General features: G+C 40.1%; 1 non-coding gene across 1 annotated transcript; it reads left to right on the top strand.

The window, feature by feature from the left end:
* Positions 1 to 5,567: 5,567 nt before the first annotated feature.
* LOC127108691 (small nucleolar RNA R71) lies at positions 5,568 to 5,674 on the top strand. Its single transcript, XR_007796214.1, has one exon. It is a non-coding gene; the product is annotated as a small nucleolar RNA R71 (small nucleolar RNA).
* Positions 5,675 to 6,489: the final 815 nt, after the last annotated feature.

Here is a 6,489-nt window from a genome sequence, read left to right as displayed (position 1 = left end):
TACACAAAATAGTAGGAAGATCTCCTCTTCACTCAGTAATGTCTCAGCATCCGGGCTTCCTAGGAAGGAATGTGCCAGTATCATCTGGAAGTATCTAAAAGCAGGGTTATGTATAGCCTAGGACAGATGCGTAGAAGGATCCTGACTCCCTCCACCTGATATATCACTCCAGAACTTTTCCACCTCCTTACCCAGAAAGTATCCCATAGGTGTCTCAGGGATAGCGTCAGGAGTGGTCTGGAAACCCAATAGGTCACCGAACTCTTTCGGGCTGAAAGAGTACTCAACTCCAAAAAGCCTGAAAGCAGCATACCCATCCGGTCCAGAGTACGGGTCATAATCAAATGAACTGAGGAACTCCAATGTCAAGTTCCTATAGGTGTTACTCAGGTCGTCAGCAAACTCCTCCCAATGGAGTTGGTGGCTCAGAAATCAGATACTTGGCTCGATACCCAGGGCTTCCATGCAGTGCTGATCTGGATAACGTGTGGGCGCCATAGGGCGCTAATAAAGGGCTATGTAGTGTTCTCTCTGAGCATCATCTCTATAAGCGACGTGCATATCGTCGAAGTCCTGCATCCTGTAAAAGTTAGGAAAAGGGATCCTGAAAATACAAAACATTCAAATATTTAGTCTCGATGAAAATATGATAAAATAAATAAAATAAAATAAATAAAGTAAATGCAAAAAAAAAATAAAAAAACCATGGGTTGCCTCCCAAGTAGCGCTTGTTTAACGTCATTAGCTTGACGATCAGAATTTATACACCTGTAGTAGTAGGAATCGGTGGATCAATCAGAATGTGGCTTGAGTAGTTTGTTGGAATGTCTCCTCCGTCGTAAAGCTTTAGTCTTTGTCCATTTACAATTAATGGACTACAGGTTTCGTTCTTGATTTCTACGGCTCCGGATCTCAGAATCTTGGATACTTCGAAAGGGCCAGTCCATCTTGAGCGCAACTTCCCTGGGAAGATTCGTAACCTAGAGTTGAAGAGGAGAATAGGGTCGCCTACATTGAAGTCTTTCTTTACTATTCTTTTTCGTGCCAGGCTTTTGTTCTCTCTTTGTATATTTTGGCATTCTCGTAGGCAGATTGCCTAAGTTCTTCTAGTTTGTGAATGTCAAGGATACGCTTTTCTCCAGCGGTCAGGTAGTCTAAATTCAAGGTTTTAATGGCCCAATAGGCCTTATGCTCTAATTTAAACGGTAAGTGACAAGATTTTCCATAGACTAATTGGTAGGGAGTTGTTCCTATAGGGGTTTTGAAAGCGGTTCTATAGGCCCATAATGCTTCTTGAAGCTTTTGAGACCAGTCTCTCCTAGAGATTGAAACAGTTTTTTCTAGGATTTGTTTTATCTCCCTATTGGATACTTCTACTTGGTCACTAGTCTGTGGGTGGTATGGTGTTGCTACTCTATGCCTAACTCCATATTTTCTTAAAAGTTTATCAAATATTCTCGATATGAAGTGTGATCCTCCATCGCTTATGACTAAACATGGTGTTCCAAATCTAGGGAATATATAGTTTTTAAACAGCTTGATCACCACCCTAGTATCGTTTGTGGGTGCAGCTATGGCTTCAATCCACTTAGATATGTAGTCTACAGCTACTAAGATATACCTGTTTCCTAAGGATGGCGGGAAAGGTCCCATGAAATCTATACCCCATACGTAGAAGAGTTCTACTTCATGAATGTTTCTTAGAGGCATTTCGTCACGCCTTGAAATGTTTCCAGTGTGTTGGCATCTATCACATTTGACAATACAAGCATAGACATCACGCCACATGGTAGGCCAGAATAGGCCAGCTTGAAGAATCTTGGCGTATGTCTTAGAGGTGCTCGCATGTCCACCATAGGATGTAGAGTGACAATGCTCAATTATACTCTTTACCTTCTCTTCTGGAATGCAACGGCGAAAAATGCCATCTTTACCCCTTTTGAAAAGGAGTGGTTCGTCCCAATAAAAGTTTCTCACATCGTGGAAGAATTTCTTCTTGCGGTGGTAGTCAAGATCAGGGGGTACGATATCAGCAACTAGGTATTTAACAAAGTATGCATACCATGGTACGTTACTTACTGCTAAGGAATTTTGGAAGTGCTCATGAGTGCCTAGGCTATCGTCTTCAATGGTTTCTAGTCTAGCTATCAGTCTATCGTAGGCGAAATCATCATTTATGGGTACTAAGTCTGGTTTTAGATGTTCTAGCCTAGAAAGGTGATCGGCTACTACATTTTCAGTGCCTTTTTTATCTCTTATATCTAAATCAAACTCTTGTAGTAACAGAATCCATCGGGTAACCTGGGCTTGACATCTTTTTTACTTAATAGGTAACGAATGGCAGCATGATCAGTGTAAACTATAATTTTGGCTCCTACTAGATAAGATCTAAATTTGTCTATAGCGAAAACTACAGCGAGTAATTCCTTTTCAGTTGTTGCGTAGTTAAGTTGGGCAGCGTCTAAGGTTCTACTGGCATAATATATTGCATGTAATTTTTTATCTTTCCTTTGTCCTAGAACGGCTCAAACCCCATAATCACTAGCATCGCACATTATCTCAAAAGGTTCTGACCAATCAGGTGGTTTCATACTGGGTGCTAATACTAATGCTTGCTTTAAAAGATTAAATGTGTCATTACATTTTCCATCGAAAATGAATTCAGCATCTTTCATTAAAAGTCCAGTTAAAGGTTTAGTTATTTTGGAGAAGTCCTTGATAAAACGCCGGTAGAATCCAGCGTGTCCAAGAAAACTTCGGACTTCTCTGATAGTTTTAGGTGGTTTTAGGTTTTCTATAACTTCTATCTTAGCTCTATCTACCTCTATACCTTTTTCGGAAACTATATGTCCTAAAACAATTCCTTCGGTCACCATGAAATGACACTTTTCCCAGTTTAGCACGAGGTTTACCTCCACGCGTCTCTCCAGGATTTTCTCAAGGTTAGCAAGACAATTGTTGAAGTCAAATCCGCAAACCGAGAAATCATCCTTAAACACTTCCATGATACCATCTAGGTAATCTGCAAAGATTGACATCATGCAGCATTGGAAAGTAGTTGGGGCGTTACAGAGGCCGAATGGCATTCATCTGTAGGCAAAAGTTCCATAAGAGCATGTAAAGGTAGTTTTTTCTTGATCTTCGGGGTGGATAGGTATTTGGAAGAATCCTGAGTATCCATCCAGATAGCAGAAGTAAGAGTGTATGGATAGACGCTCCAACATCTGGTCTATAAATGGTAAAGGGAAATGATCCTTCCTGGTTGCTTTATTTAACTTCCTATAATCTATACACATCCGCCATCCTCCTTCTAACCGTTTTGCTACATGTTCGCCTTTATCGTTTTGCACGACTGTGATGCCTCCCTTTTTAGGTACTACATGCACAAGGCTTACCCACTTACTATCCGAGATCTGGTAGATTATACCTGCCTCAAGTAACTTAAGAACTTCCTTTTTAACAACATCACTCATTATAGGGTTTATTCTTCTCTGATGTTCTCTGGAGGGTTTTGAATCTTCTTCGAGCGAAATCCGATGCATGCATACGGATGGGCTTATACCTTTCAGGTCAGAGATATTATATCCTAAGGCTGAGGGATATCTTCGTAAAATGTTTAAAAGTTGGTATGTTTCCTCTTGGCTCAAGGTAGCACTAACTATAACTGGACGGTTCATCTCTTCATCGAGGAACTCATATCTCAGGTTCTTAGGCAGTTCCTTAAGTTCTAAGGTTGGTTTCTTAGGGCATGGCATAAGATCTGGGGTAAGGGATAAACATTCGTAAAGGTTATCATCGATGTAGGGTTTCTTAAAGTCATCATCTTCCATTATGAGAGTTGATGGTAACTTAATTGTTTTTATAATTTCTTCTTGTTCTAATTCCCTAACGCATTCATCAATGATATCTATGGCATAACATGCGTCTCCCATCACAGGTGCCATAAGAAATTTTGAAAGTATAAATTCTATTTTCTCGTCACCTACCTCAAAGGTCAACTTTCCTCTCTTGACATCTATTATGGCTTCTGCAGTTGATAAGAATGGTCTACCTAGAAGGATTGGTATATCATTGTCCTCTTTGATGTCCATGACAACAAAATCAATAGGGATAAATAACTAACCTATCCTAACAGGAACATCTTCTAAAATGCCTATCGGATACTTAATAGATCTATCGGCTAACTGAAGTGACATCTTAGTAGGTTGTAATTCTCCTAAGTTTAACCTCTCACAAACTGCTAAAGGCATTAAGCTCACACTAGCTCCTAAGTCTAGAAAAGCTTTTTCGATGACATGACTTCCCAAAAGACAAGGAATGGAGAAATTTCCAGAATCTTTATCTTTTTTGGCTAATTTATTCTCGGAAATGGCATTACATTCCAAGGGCTTCGGATCGTCAAGTCTACGTTTGTTGGTAAGGATGTCTTTGAGAAACTTTGCATAAGAAGGTATTTGGGTGATGGCTTCTATGAAAGGGATTTCTACATGAAGTTTTTTTATAACTTTAATAAATTTTTGATATTGATTATTGATCTGGGTTTGTTTGAGTCTTTGCGGATATGGTATAGGTGGTTTATACGGCGGGGGTGGTAAGTAAGTTTTATCTTTAGGTTTTTCTCCTTTTTCTTGACCTTCCTGGTTTTCAGATTCCTCTGGTTTCTTTACTTCGTCCATGGGTTCGGTATATTCCTTAGAAGTTTCGGGTTCACTCAATCTTGGGTTTGGTGGCTCATCATAAGCGTTCCCACTTCGTAGGGTAATGGCATTGGCTTGTCCTCTCGGATTTTGTTGAGGTTGTCCAGCGAACAGTCCTCCAGGTGTAGTCTGGGGGGCTTGGTTTAAAGTTACATGAGAGATATGGGTTTCAAGCATCTTAGTATAAGTAACTATTTGGTCAACCTTGGTTCCTAACTGGGTAATCAATTCATTAACGTGAATGTTTTGGTTCATGAACTCTTTATTTTGTTGGGCTTGAGCAGTGATAAAATTTTCCATAATTTTCTCAAGGCTCGGCTTTGGTGGTACAGGTTGCATAGGTTGATTTGGTCTTGGGGCTTGATAACCTGTTTGTCTCGGAGGTGCATTATTTTGGATAGGTTATTGTTTTTATAGGAGAAGTTAGGGTGATTCCTCCATCCAGGGTTATAGGTATTCGAATATGGGTTCCCTTGGGTGTAGTTCACTTGCTCAGAGTGGGTTTCGTTTAATAGACTGCATTTTGCGGATTGGTGTCCTTTGGTTCCACATATCTCACAATCCGACGAAACTGCGGCTACAATATTCGGGTTTATGCACATATGCTCGAACTTGAGGGCTAATGCGTCCATTTTAGCTTGCATCATGTCTATAGATCTTAGTTCATGCACTCCTCCTTGGGCTTCCTTCTTCTCAATTGTCGCTCGTTCGACTCCCCATAATTGATGGTTTTGAGCCATATCTACAATGAGGGCACTAGCTTCAGGATAAGGTTTGTTCATCAGCGCACCGCCTGCGGCAGCGTCGATGGTCATCTTAGTGTTATAGTGAAGTCCATTATAGGAGGTCTGAATGATTAACCAAATTTCTAAACCATGATGTAGGCATGCTCTTAACAACTCTTTATATCTCTCCCAAGCTTCGAACAACGATTCTCCTTGGTTTTGGGTAAATCTAGTTATATGGTTTCGAAGAACGGCGGTCTTACTTGGGGGAAAGTATCTAGAAAGAAAAACTCTTCTAAGGTTATCCCAAGTCGTAATGGAATTGGGTGGAAGGGAATCTAACCATGATAGGGCTTTATCTCTGAGGGAAAAAGGGAATAATCTTAAACGGATTGCCTCAGAAGAAGCTCCATTGGTTTTAAAAGTGTCTGCTAATTGGACAAAGATTTTTAAATGTTGGTTTGGGTTCTCGGTAGCGAGATCTGCGCATTGTCTATGTTGCACTAGTTGCAACAGGGAGGGTTTAAGTTCGAAATTATTAGCTGGGATGGTTGGGCTTACTATACTAGAACTAGGTTCTTCGTTGGATGGTTGGGAGAAATCTTTAAGAGGTCTTTGGTTTTGATATTCGGCCATAACTCTCCTAATTCTATGAAAGAATAAACGTGTGCGAGCGTAACGTTCAGGTTCCGCCAGAGGGTATACTAAGCTTCCGGTACTGCGAGTTCTTCGTATTGGCCGGAGGGAAATAACTTAAGTCTAAACGATATAACAATAGGGTATGAAATTTGACGAAATTGATCCCCAGCAATGGCGCCAAAAACTTGATGCGTGCTTTTCACAAGTATACGAATGCGTCAGAGTAATATAAAAGATTGTCAAATCCACAGAGACCAAGTGTCAATCTATCGTTATCTATTATTATGGTGTTTATCAAAGGTAATCAAAATAGGGTTTTTAGAGTGTGCAATGAAAAGTAAAGTGTTGAATAAAGTTCAATTAATAAAGACAGGCTCGAATGTAATTCGCATAATCAAATGATAATCCAAGTACTTGCTAATAGAACT

This window comes from Lathyrus oleraceus, chromosome 7 (genome assembly GCF_024323335.1).
Source record: "Lathyrus oleraceus cultivar Zhongwan6 chromosome 7, CAAS_Psat_ZW6_1.0, whole genome shotgun sequence".
Lineage (NCBI taxonomy): Eukaryota > Viridiplantae > Streptophyta > Magnoliopsida > Fabales > Fabaceae > Lathyrus > Lathyrus oleraceus.
The sequence above is the reverse complement of the archived record's forward strand: the minus strand, read 5'-3'. Positions and strand labels throughout refer to the sequence as shown.